General features: G+C 36.5%; 1 pseudogene; it reads left to right on the top strand.

Moving 5' to 3' along the window:
* The first annotated feature begins 3050 nt into the window (after nucleotides 1-3050).
* Nucleotides 3051-13424, top strand: LOC120167481 (annotated as a pseudogene).
* Nucleotides 13425-14029: the final 605 nt, after the last annotated feature.

Genomic DNA, 14029 nt, shown 5'->3' with positions numbered 1-14029 from the left:
AACAAATATAATATCAGCGCACTGTAGTAGCCTTTTTAATTGATTGTGGAGTATATGTTGAGGTGTAAGGTTCAAACAATTACCATTGCGGAAGTTTATAAATTATTAATGGTTAAGAAAGATTCTCAACACATCTTGATTAGATTTAGGAAAATGTAAAGATGGGTCCAAGTCAAAACTGACGAGAAGCATACTCAAGTTGAATCCCCCAGCTCAGGGAGAAGATACTGAATTGAAGAATTGCAAAGGGGGCACCACTTGCTGGTTATCATCATAGGTTCCAAAATATCGCTCACTGAACTCAGGATAACACGGAAATAATCATTTAAACCAATATCGATCTCAGATGTCACAATCTTTACACTTGGGAAGCTTTTGCACATCACTTGTACATCCCGAGGATCCTGGGGAATCAAGTGAAATGATCATAGACCAAGATATATCTAAACCCAACTTATTCAAGTGAAGAACACCACCAGATACTTAAAAATCTTAATGACTTGAACCTTTTTTTATAAGAACAAAAACAAGCCTATCATAAAACCCTATTCTAGATAATATTTCAACCAGATGATGACGGAGAACAAATCTTTACAACGATGTAAGATAAAAAAATAATCAGAGCTTTCATACCTATAAAATACATGCCCAGTTGATGCCTGCTTTTCTGCAAATGGCGGATGTCCCAGCCCAGCCCATGTTCAACAACCTGCATAAGGTATTCCGTGAGTGAGAGACCCAAGGGAAACATTTTATTGCACTGAAGAAAAATACAAGGCATCGGCATAAAAGACAGTCATGTTTTGAATACTGCTTTGTTGGAAGTATAAAGTCATCGAAAGCAGGCTTCACAAATTTTGAATACTGCATTCATTAAAAATTAGTTGCATATAAATATCAGCAGAAAAGAAGCAAAAGCAGAAACATCAGCGATAATAGAAAACATTTCTTTCATTGATCAACTACAATAGCATTAAAGCCGGCTTCATTGAGTAACATGTTGAATTTGGAAAATGTGATAGCTGGAAAAGCTTTTTTTCCTTATAACTCTTGAAATCATAATTTGGAATATCTACTGCTCCCTCATGCCTCAAGTTCTCCATAGAATCTAATAATTTCTCTGTGTCAAATAAATCTGCAGAAAATGAAATTCAAAACTCCAAGTATTAGCACATGTGCAGGATATCAAGTAGTTGAAAGTTCAGAACAAGGCAAATAATCTCTGACATCCCCATTTACTCACCGGGATGCTTAAATTTGTATTCATGAATGATTGTGTTTATAATAAAATCTTAACCACTCTTCAGTATCTTTTAAATATAGAAAAAATCCTTTTTTAAAATATATTTATTTTCTATTTAATTATTTGCATTATCCAAGAATCCCCACTAATGCAAAATAAATAAAAGATTATTAAAAACGAGAAAATAGCAACAACAAAATTAATTGCTTAAGCACTAGTATTTGTTAGATTTGAACTAATACATAGTGCAATAAGCAATTCTTCTCTTAACAAGTGAACGAATTTTGAACTTATTAAAATAGGAGTAAAATTATGACACATGACTAATCTCATATCCAATTGAGTTTCGCGATAGATCAATCAATTTAGCCAACATATCTCGGGATGCTAGTCAGTTCTCTAGAAAGACAACACAATATCGTTCATAGAAGTTGGCAAGTTCTTCACACTTACGTAGGTGATTTCAACAAGTCTATCTTTGGTAGCTTTATCGATCAGCCGAATAATGCCAAGAGGGGGGTGAATTGGCCTTTTTAAGAATTTGGTAGAAGCAATTGAAAAATAAACTTTTTGTACACCGATTTAGAGTGGTTTGACTTTCTCAAACAAAGTCTACATCCACTATTTTAACATCCACACTAAGGGTTTCTCAAATCCACTAGATTTGCTTACCTTTAAGGACAATGTGTAACCTTACAAACACTTCAAGGTGTATACCCCAAAACCTTGAATACACACTCTCCCAAAGAGTAAATACAAATGAAGCAAACAAAGAGATAACCTCACAAGACAAATATGTTTGCACAATTTAAGCACTCACCCAATACACACTTGCGCAAAATAAACAACGTAGCTCACAAGTGTGATTAAAATGAAGAATTTAACAAAATAAGCACAAAACAAAACTTTGATGTTGGTAGGTTGGTTCAATATGTTTCTTGTTGACCTTGGGAAGCTTTGACCTTCAATTTATACCTTCTCCATTCATTCTAGCCATTTAGAGTCGTTTGGGTATCATTGTAGCCGTTACCTACAACATAAAACAACATTTAATGCACAAGGGATCGATCATTTTTCAAATAATTCAATTGTTGTAAGAAATGAATCAATCCTTTAATGGAAGGGACCAATCTTTTCATCGAAGGATCTATCCTTTTGGTGAAGGGATCAAACCTTTTTGTAAAGGGATCGATCTATTTTTAAAGGGATCGATTCTTTTTTTAAGGGATCGATTCTTTTTCTAAGGGACTTTGAATTATTTTTGATAAAGTTTTGATCAATTCCATTAAGTCAAAAATTAATTTTTCAAATTATTGTTATATCAAAATCTTAATTCAACAATCTCTTCCTTTTTGATATAACAACTCTTTGAAAATTTGTTTTTGAAAAATTCTCCCCCTTAGAAAAATAATAAAAGGATTTATGAATTAAAAAAACTTTAAGCTCCAATTTTAATTAAAAATATTTTTCATTTTACACATACTTCTCCTATTTTTTGTTATATAAAAAATAATTCACAATGTTAGAAACAATATAACAAGGAGATAAAGTAAAAAAAAAATAAAGCTTGAAATAATTAAACACATGGAGAATTATATATGAAGCATCAAGTTACTTTAACATAAATAGATAAATCCATACAAGGCATAAAATACCAAAGTCATAAATTCAAACAACCAAATAAAACATTCAAGTACCAAGTACCAAATACCAAATAAACATCAAAGATCCAAATAACATAAATGTAGCAAAGTCTTAAAATCCAATAATGAAATGAAACGATATGTATGCATAAACTAAGTTGATGATGAAGGAGGGAAGGAAAATCCGTCAAGCTGACGTTGAATCACTCAAACTTCCTCGATCATTAGATCCTCAAGAGCATCCTAATGACGCTCGATCACATCAAAACGGGAGTCAACATGGGCTCGAAGAGAATCAAATGACTGAAGCATCCTCTCCTCAAATCCTCAGAAGAAATTTGCAAGAGGTGCCGAGTCTACGTGATCTGCTCTCTCATGCTCATCATCCATATGCTTGTCGTGACGACTACAGACCCAATGCATGGATCCCTCGGGCTTCTTCGAGTAACCGATGTTCGCTGTGAGTCCATAGCTCACGACTTTGTTAGATGCAATACATCCACCAATAGTCGCTCTCACGAACGGTAGATAATTTTATGCCTAGAGCACTGATTCAATAAGAGACAATGAGATGCAACAAACGATCGTTTAGGGAGAAAATGGTAGCTTTATTGTTTCTAAGACGCATCTCGAGAGGAAAATGACCTTTTTCATTATCATTACCAATAAGAGGAAGGTCGAAAGTTTGAACAATAAAGTCAATAATGATGGTAACAGGCTGACCCATAAGATACGAAACAATGGTCCGATAGATGGTGCCAGAACGAGTAGTGGATGACACACTAGCATTCGAGTAAAAAACTCGAATCAAAGTGTGATAGGTAGGGCCATGAAAGTTTAAAAGAATATAAATTTTTATATCTTTCAAATTTTGCTCATAAGGAAAACCCAAATCATTTAAAAAATTAAAGTTAATTTTTTGGGTTTCTTTGATTGTCGATGAGTGAAAAATGAGTCAAAACGCTCATGAGCTTTGCGCTTTTGAAACGTCGGTCAATCCAAGAGTCGATTGAGGATTGTCCCTTTGAAGCCATAAACTTTCTCTTAGGCATTTTAAAAAAAATATGAAAATTAAGTTTGAGCCAAAAGAGATGTTTAAAAGATGTTAAAAATGATTTTGGGAAGAATTAAAATTGGAAATTGGGGTGAAAAATGATGTATGGTCGAATGGTTTAAGGAGGGTGGTTTTTTGTTAAGGACTTTTATCGAACACCTTGTGGGTGTTTGATAAAAAAATTTGGGATTTTTTCAAAAATGGGTTATGGTTAAATCTCCCTACAATCAAATAAGTGATAAACAATTTAAAAATTATTCTATAACCACCTAATTCAACCCAATTTAATTGAATTTAAAAAAATTTAAAAAGTTAAGATTCTGAAAAATTCTTACCCAAAAGTGATGATTCCTTCAAAAAAGATGTTATGAAATGTTGAAATGATGAATGAGGCTTGATTTTCACACAAAGTCCACAAGAAATTGATTTAGATTTGAGATTTTTTTATGAAAATCAAATTTTTGGGTACTTTTGGGTTTAGGTTCAAAATTTTGGCTTTGTATAGATCAAATGCGCTTAAACAAGCCCACAAGTTTACTTACTTTTTGTTACCTTGAATATTGGACTCTTTTGAGTTTTGGGAATTGATGTTAGCATATGTGTATATATATTGTGTCCTTTTGCAGGTTTTTTCTATCACGTTTTTGCCAATATGTCTAAACGAACCTGTTCTTCCCGATCCCACCCTCCTCCAAATCCACCTCCTAATCCTATTCCTAATCCCGTTTCATATCCAAATGAGCTTACTCTTCAAAACTCGTGCTTTAATGAACTCGATCGCCAAACTCTTTTGCATTATTATTCGCAATTTTTTGAGTATTTGCTCCTTAGGGCGAGTGTATGCCTTCTCTTTCCACCATTATCGAGCTTAATTTTAAATACCTTTCGCAACTCCAATCTTAGAAACTAGAAAACACCTTCAAAAACAATCTCATTGTCTTTCAACAACTTGTTCATATTTTCTATTCAAATGTTGTTTGTGTTGTTGATCAAACTCTAAATGCCACTGTTAGTATTCACTCCTATCTCATGGGAAAATACCTTCACATAGATACCGCTTCTATAGTCTGAGACTTAGGTCTAGAACTTAAGGGTATATACAATGAAAGAGATATGGTTGAATCCCGTTATAAGGTTGGTCATAGTGTCAATACCCTAAATATTCATGAGCCTTTCTTGCAGCTTATTATCACTTGGTGGTTTAGACCATTCAATGGTAAATTCTCCACCCTTCATACCGTTATATTTGGTGGATCCATTGCTTCAACATCATAAACAAATAAATTTTCCCCAAATTATCTTCAGTGAGCTTGCGACGTCATCAACAACTTCCAATCTAAGAAATATGATACCCTTGTTTATGGTTGTCTTCTTAGCCGTATTTTTGTCAAAGCCGGTATCAATGTCTCTCTTGATCCCGTTATTCCCCTAAGCTCCTAGCTTGATATTAAATATCTTCGTAAATCTTTTGAATTTTTTTTTAAATTTCTCTCTATTATTGAGGTTTTTGTTGATTATAATTTTAACGCATGGTTTAATGGATCTGATCTCTCTTGCTTTGAAGTTTACGGGTTTGGTTTACTTAATTGCATGATAACGAAATTTGTGGGTTTTCTGTTTGTTTTCAAGTTATGCAATGCTCTGTTTTTTGGTTGCTCACTTTGATGGCATATTACATTTGTTAATAAAAGTTTCCCTTTCATCGTTTGATTTACTTTATTAATAGGTTATTAAAGGTATGAGGCTTTGAAACTCATTTTCTTGAAGCTTAATTAAACCTGCGATTCGATAGTATAAATCTTTTTATTTTTTCTGGGTTTTAATGTTTACCAATATTGAATTATTGTTGAAAAATGTCTGTAGGCTTTGGACAAGATTAGATTTGAGAGCTTGACAAACAAGACCAAACTTGATGCTCAACCAGAGCTCTATATTCACATTGTACCAGACAAGACAAACAACACCCTGTCGATCATTGATTGTGGTATTGGCATGACCAAGGCTAGTAAGTTCATTATTGCTTCATTTTCTTGTACAATTAGCTGTTGAATTTTTAATTAAGAATGGTGTTAATGTGATTATGTCTCTGTTATTTCAGATTTAGTGAACAATCTTGGTACTATTGCGAGGTCTGGGACCAAGGAATTCATGGAGGCATTGGCTGCTGGTGCTGATGTTAGCATGATCGGACAATTTGGTGTCGGTTTCTACTTGGCTTACTTGGTAGCCGAGAGGGTGGTTGTTACTACGAAACACAATGATAATGTTATGGAATTAAAGAAATAGAATAGGATTCGAGGAAGAATGAGAGAATTTAGAGAAGAAAAGAGTTCATTCATTTAATGCATAAGGAATTTTTACAATCAGAGCTGGTATTATTTAGTTACAATAGCCATAGAATGTCTGTCAGCTATCCAAGATTCATAACATCTTACTAACAGAATGATTCTTCTCTTTCTTTTCTTCTTCAGGTACTGGGCCTTCGTTCTTGGGCTGCTCCAACAGACAACCATCTCGCCCGGCCTGTTCCTTTGCTGTGGTAAGTTTCCCCGTGCCTACCACGTGATTTAATTCCCAATCTCTATCTTCAATCCCTAACCCTCGATCCCCATTTCCTAATTATTCCTAAATGCTTCCTCGCCTCTCCTCATCGATACTTTCTCGTCCTTATTCTTCTCCAACCATAACAATACCCACCCCTCGAGACGAGCCTTGTCCCCAATGATCAAACACAAAAAACTGGCCCTTGAGAGTCGAATAATCCTCCCAAGTGTCATTTTCTTCAGCAAGATTCTCCCAGCGAACCAAAAGTTGAGTCACAGGTTTGCTGTTTCTATTTACGATTCTTCAAGCCATAATCTGTAAAGGTTTGATTTGTAATATTCCGTCTTCATCCACTATAGGGGGTTCAGTGACAGCATTTGTTGACTCTCCGATGAACTTTTTTAAAAGACTGACATGAAAAACTGGATGTAATCGAGAGGACTCTGGTAAGTCTAAACGATATGCGACTGTTCCAATCGTTTCTAGAATTCGATAAGGCTCGAAATATTTCGTTGCTAACTTCAATTTTTTTCTTAGGGCAATGGATGTCTGCCTGTAGGGTTGCAATTTCAGGTAAACCATATCTCCTACTTTAAAAACCCTTTCAGTTCTATTCTTATCATGTTGTTGCTTCATTCGATAGCTTGCCATCTGTAGTTGAGTCTTAAGCAACTGTCTAGTAGCCTCTCTACTATTCATAATTTCTGCAACTGTTTGTATTGTAGACTCTGTAGGCCAAACCATAATAGGTGGTTTGTACCCATATAAAGCCTGAAAGGGTGTTAACTTTAGGGCAGTATGATAAGTGGTATTGTACCACCATTCAGCATGTGGTAGCCACTTAGCCCACTGCTTAGGTTGATAAAAACAAAGCCCTCTCAAATACTGCTCCACACACTGATTAACTCTCTCTGTTTTCCCATCTGTTTCTGGATGGTAAACAGTGATGAACATTGTCTTAGTTCCCAACTGTTTCATGAATTCCTTCCAAAAAATACTAGTGAATGTCTTATCTCTATCAGAAATGGCCATTTTAGGCTGGCCATGTAACTTGTACACATTATCCAAATAAAGCTTAGCCACCTCTACTGTAGAATAGGGGTGAGCTAAAGGTAAAAAATGACTGTACTTGATAAATTTATCCACAATTACCAAAATACAGTTTTTCTTAAATGAAGTAGGCAAACCTTCAATAAAATCCATTGTAATGATCTCCCAAGCCTGGTTAGGAATAGGCAGTGGCTGTAGTAATCCAGGCTTTGCTAAATGTTCCACTTTTGTTTGCTGGCAAGTCTTACAACATCTAACATAAGTAGCAACCATAGCTTTAAGATTTGGCCAATAAAAATTAGACCTAATCCTATAATATGTTGCCTGTGCACCTGAATGTCCCCCCTGAGGAGAATCATGTAAAGAATGTATAATCTGGACTCTAAGGCATCCAGTATCTCCAACATAAACTCTCCCATCATATCTAAGAATAGCTCCAGAATACTTCTATTTACTGTCAGTCATAGGACTAATAGTCAAAATTGAAATCCAATTTTGAGCTAAAGAATCACCCTTATAACTTTCTTCAATCTCCTGAACCCAACTAGGTATCAAAAATGTCACCCTCATAGCCAAAAAGTGAGCTTCATCCTCCCATCTTCTAGATAAGGCATCAGCAACCACATTTGATTTCCCTTTTCTATACTGAATAGTATAGTCTAGCCCCAATAACTTTGTCAACCCTTTTTTCTAAATGGTAGTAGTCAGCTTCTATTCCAACAGAAACTTCAATGGCTCATGGTCAGTCTTAATAACAAAAGGTGCACTCTCCAAATAATGCCTCCATTTAGAAACAGCCAAGAGAATATCAAGATATTCTCTTTCATAAATATATAAAGCTGAATGTCTAGGGCTTAGAGCTTTACTCAAATAAGCAATAGGTCTTCCATCTTGGGAAATAACAACCCCTATACCTCCAGAAATAGCATCTGTTTCCAAATAAAATGGCTTAGAAAAATCTGGCAATGCTAAAACTAGAGCAGAACACATAGCATTCTTAAGGCATTCAAAGGCAGTGTAAGCAGCAGAATTCCAATGAAATCCATCTTTCTTTAATAGCTCTGTCAATGGTTTACTAATAATACCATAATTCCTTATAAATCTTATGTAGTAACCTGTTAGACCTAGAAACCCTCTGAGAGATTTAAGGGTTTTAGGCTGAGGCCAAGTCTGCATAACTTCCACCTTGCTAGGATCAGTAGACACCCCTGCAGCAGAAATAATATGACCAAGATACTCCACCTTAGTCTGTCCAAAAAAACATTTGGACCATTTTGCAAATAACTGGTTCACATTCAAAACTTCCAAAACAAGCTGTAAATGTTTAACATACTGCTGCTATATACCAGAATATCATCAAAGAAAACTAAAACAAATTTTCTAAGAAAAGAACTGAATAATTCATTCATAAGAGCTTGAAATGTAGCAGGTGCATTAGTAAGGCCAAAAGGCATTACTTTAAACTCATAATGCCCCTGATGAGTTCTAAAGGATGTCTTATGGATATCATCTGTTTTAATTCGAATCTGCCAATAACCTGACCTCAAATCAATATTTGAAAAATAAACTACCCCGTGTAACTCATCCAATAAGTCCTCCACTATATGAATATGGAATTTATCTTTGATGGTCAAACTGTTTAGTTGTCTATAATCCACACAAAATCTCCAAGTGCCATCCTTTTTTTTAATAAGAAGGCAGGGAGAAGCAAAAGGACTCCTGCTAGGTTGAATAACAGAAGAATAAAGCATAGTAGCTATCTGTTTTTCCACTTCAGCCTTCTGATTGTGAGGAAATCGATAAGGCCTTAGATTAACTGGTGTAGCATTGGGAATTAGAGGAATTGCATGGTCATGTGTCCTCTGAGGAGGTAGTCCTTGAGGTTCAGCAAAAATTTTGTTGTATTTATCCAAGATAGGCTGTAGTTCAATAGGGACAGAATAAGAGTTTCCTGCCATAGTCAATAGGACAATATGGCCCATAATATCATAATCCCTTGCACTCATTTTAAGTAATGTAGCTCCTGATATTTGATGTAATTCAGTTGAGGATTGTTGACCTTGAATACAAATCTGTTCCCCTCCATGGTCAAAGCTTAAGGTCATATTATTGAAATCCATTAAAATTGGACTGAATAATTTCATCCAATCAACTCCTAAGTCCATGTCACTTCCTCCCAATTTAAGCAGCCTAAAATCATGTAAAAAAGTATGTCCTTGTATTTCCCATTGTATCTTGTTGCATCTAGCAGAACTGAACAACTGTTGGCCATTAGCCACAGTAATGGCCAAAGCATAAGCAGTATTCACCTGTATGCCAGCATCAGCCCATTTAGAAGTCAAGAAACTGTGTGTACTGCCACTGTCAATTAGGATACTCAATGTTTTTCCCTGAATATTACCCTGAATTCTTAATGTATTATGGCCAATGCAGCCAGTAATAGCATTCATAGAAATTTCCAAATTTTCCACCCCTTGTTGTTGAAACTGCTCTGCATCATTAGGACAAACTTCTACTGGAGAAGTGTCAACTTCTTCAGTAATCACATTTAACTTCCTAGTCTTGCACTGATGACCTGGAATGTATTTTTCACCACATTTAAAATAGAGACTGTTTTGTCTTCTATAATCCATAAGATTTTGTTTTGGATTTGGTATAGAAGTAGACTTTGTAGCTATTGGCATTGCAGTTGGCTTAGATGTATTTATGGGGCTTGGGTAGGATGGGCTTTAAAAGAAGGCCTGAATCTTCTATTTTCAAATTCTACTGACAGTTCATAAAGCTTGGCTTGTTTACATGCTTCAGACAAGTTCTTAGGATCTAAAGCCTTGACCCTATGCTTAATATCATCTCTGAGTCCACTAATAAAAAGTGACACAAAAAATTCTTCAGTCAAGGTAGGATTATGTAGGAGCATATAAGGTTGTAACTCCTCAAACTTCTCCTGATAATCCTCTACAGACCCCTTCTGTGTTAATTTAGTAAACTCCTCTACAATATCAGAAAAGGATCTATCACTAAATATGTGACAGTTATCAGCTTCAAATTCATGCCATGTTACATGATGTTTTTGCATTATATAACCATCAAACCATATTTCTACTTTGCCTGTTAAATACATAGTGGCTACCTCCACTCTTTATTCCATAGGCACACCACAAATAGAAAAATATTTCAAGCATTTATGAACCCACCCTCTAGGATTAACACCTTCAAAGAAAGGAAGATCTATTTTGGGTCTGTGCCACATACCCTTTTTTTCAGCTTCCACTCCCAGCATAGCAGGTCTAAATTCATTGTTTTTCACCCATTTGATTTTCAGGCCTAAGGTTATTCTTAAGGGCTAAACAAGCATTCGATTTAGTCTTTAATATTCCAGGTTCATCCGTTTTGTAGGTAAACATAGACTTATCTTTCACCACAGTCACTAAAACATGAGTCTTCTCCCTATTTTTAGAATTATCAGGAGTGTTTACCTGATCACATTCAGACTGCTCTTGTTCTCGATCTCTGCCAGTTAAAATCTTCAAGAGTTTTTCCACATATCCTTGGTTGGTAGCCATTCTATTCTCCATTGCAGTAATTATGTTCTCTTGGGCCTCCCACCATTTAGGTGGATTAGAATCATTGTTACCCTTTTTCACCAATGTTGTTAAATCTTCCATCTGTTTCTGTAACCTAGCTAAATCTGCCTCCATACTCTGATTTTTCTTTGTCATGCTCGTGATTTACTTTCCAGAACCGAAGCTCTCGATACCAATTTGTTATGGAATTAAAGAAATAGAATAGGATTCGAGGAAGAATGAGAGAATTTAGAGAAGAAAAGAGTTCATTCATTTAATGCATAAGGAATTTTTACAATCAGAGCTGGTATTATTTAGTTACAATAGCCATATAATGTCTATCAGTTGTCCAAGATTCATAACAGCTTACTAACAGAATGATTCTTCTCTTTCTTTTCTTCTTCAGGCACTGGGCCTTCGTTCTTGGGCTGCTCCAACAGACAACCATCTCGCCCGGCCTGCTCCTCTGTTGTGGTAAGTTTCCCCGTGCCTACCACGTGATTTAATTCCTAATCTCTATCTTCAATCCCTAACCCTCGATCCCCATTTCCCAATTATTCCTCAATGCTTCCTCGCCTCTCCTTATCGATACTTTCTCGTCCTTCTTCTTCTCCATCCATAACAGATAATGAGCAGTATGTGTGGGAATCTCAAGCCGGTGGATCATTCACTGTCACAAGGGATACCTCTGGGGAGAACCTTGGTAGGGGTACTAAAATTACTCTTTTCTTGAAGGAGGACCAGCTCGAGTACCTCGAGGAGCGACATTTAAAGACTTGATTAAGAAGCATTCTGAATTCATTAGCTACCCTATTTCGCTTTGGATCGAGAAGGAGATTTCCGACGATGAGGATGAAGAGGATAAGAAGGATGAGGAAGGGAAATTCGAGGATGTTGATGAGGAAAAGGAAAAGGAAGAGAAGAAAAAGAAAAAGATAAAGGAGGTCTCGCATGAGTAATCATTGGTGAACAAACAAAAGCCGATTTGGATGAGGAAGCCTGAGGAGATAACCAAGGTAGAATATGATGCATTCTACAAAAGCCTTACAAATGATTGGGAAGAGCATTTGGCTGTCAAGCACGTTTCGGTTGAGGGCCAACTAGAGTTTAAAGCTGTCATATGTTCTGAAGAGGGCACCATTTGATCTTTTTGATACAAGGAAGAAGCCCAACAACATCAAGCTCTATGTTAGGCGTGTCTTTATTATGGACAACTGTGAGGAGCTCATTCCCGAGTTTCTTGGCTTCATTAAGGGTATTGTTGACTCCGAGGATCTTCCTCTCAACATCTCCAGAGAAATGTTGCAGCAGATCAAGATTTTGAAGGTTATTCGCAAGAATCTGGTCAAGAAGTGCATTGAGCTCTTCTTTGAAATAGTTGAGAACAAGGAAGATTACAGTAAGTTCTATGAGGTCTTCTCTAAGAACCTCAAACTTGGTATCCATGAGGATTCTCATAACAGAAACAAGTTTGCAGAATTGCTCCGATATCACTCTACCAAGAGTGGCGATGAGATGACCAGCTTGAAGGACTATGTGACCTGAATGGAGGGTCAAAATGACATCTATTACATCATTGGTGAGAGTAAAAAGGCAGTTGAGAACTCACCATTCCTTGAGAAGCTGAAGAATAAAGGCTATGAGGTTCTCTATATGGTTGATGCCATCGATGAGTATGTTGTTGGTCAGCTCAAGGAATTTGAGGGCAAAAACCTTGTGTTTGCAACTAAGGAAGGCCTTAAACTTGATGAGAGTGAAGATGAGAAGAAAAAGAATGAAGAATTGAGGGAGAAATTTGAGGCCTTCCTTGATTAGGTGATAAGGTTGAGAAAGTTGTGGTCTCCGACTGTGTTGTTGATTCTCCCTGCTGTTTGGTAACTGGTGAGTATGGTTGGACCGCCAACAAGGAGAGAATCATGAATGCCCAAGCTTTGAGAGACAACAGTATGGCTGGATATATGTCGAGCAAGAAGACGATGGAGATCAATCCTGAGAATCCAATCATGGAAGAGCTGAGAAAGAGAGCTGATGCTGATAAGAACGACAAGTCTGTGAAAGACCTTGTTCTTCTTCTCTTTGAGACTGCTCTCTTCTCATCCGGGTTCAGTCTCGATGTCCCGAACACTTTTGTAAACAGAATCCACTGGATGTTGAAGCTCGGGTTGAGCATTGATGAGGATGCAGGGGATGCTGAGGTTGATTCTGAGATGCCTCCATTGGATGATGTTGATGCCGAGGGATCCAAGATGGAGGAAGTTGACTAAGATTATAACATGTTATGGTTTTATTTTTTTCTGATAAAATCTTTTAGCTCTAATGTTTTAGTAATGGGGAAATCTGGAGAACTTTGAATGTGCTTATATTTTTGAAATATATTCTTAGTTCCTCATAAAGCTCATTGTGCTTTTGTTATTGGCAATCATGTTTTAATTAGGTGAACTGCCTGGAGTAGTTACTAAATTTTAGTAAATTCTCATCTTTGCCATCAAGAAAAGTTTGCAGTTAAGTTTAGTCCAGCTTGACGCCATTGTTGCAGCTAATTTACTCCACGGAAAGCTATTGCCTCTTAAAAGAGGAACCATGATCATGAATGCCTTTAGCAACTTTATAATGAGCACGCATTTTATTTTACTAATCATTCCCTCGTCAATTTTGGCTGACGCTAAAACCATACCCTATCCATGGTTTGTAAATGGCCCGAATTCGTGGCGAAACGCTCCCTCATCTTACTTTGCATAGACAGTAACTTGCTGTCTCATCTTCAACACCAGTTATGGTGATCAATTTGGTATTATTCCTCCCCGACCCCAAATGGTATGGTCCGCTCATAGGAACAGTCCAGTCAAGGATCAGGCACTGTTGGAGCTCACTTCTGAAGGCAAACTTGTCTTGAAAGATGCTAACGATACTCAGGATTGGTCTAAAGGCAAGT

The sequence above is a fragment of the Hibiscus syriacus genome, unplaced genomic scaffold, assembly GCF_006381635.1.
Source record: "Hibiscus syriacus cultivar Baekdansim isolate YM2019G1 unplaced genomic scaffold, ASM638163v2 tig00003041_pilon, whole genome shotgun sequence".
NCBI classification, from domain to species: Eukaryota; Viridiplantae; Streptophyta; class Magnoliopsida; order Malvales; family Malvaceae; genus Hibiscus; species Hibiscus syriacus.
The sequence above is the reverse complement of the archived record's forward strand: the minus strand, read 5'-3'. Positions and strand labels throughout refer to the sequence as shown.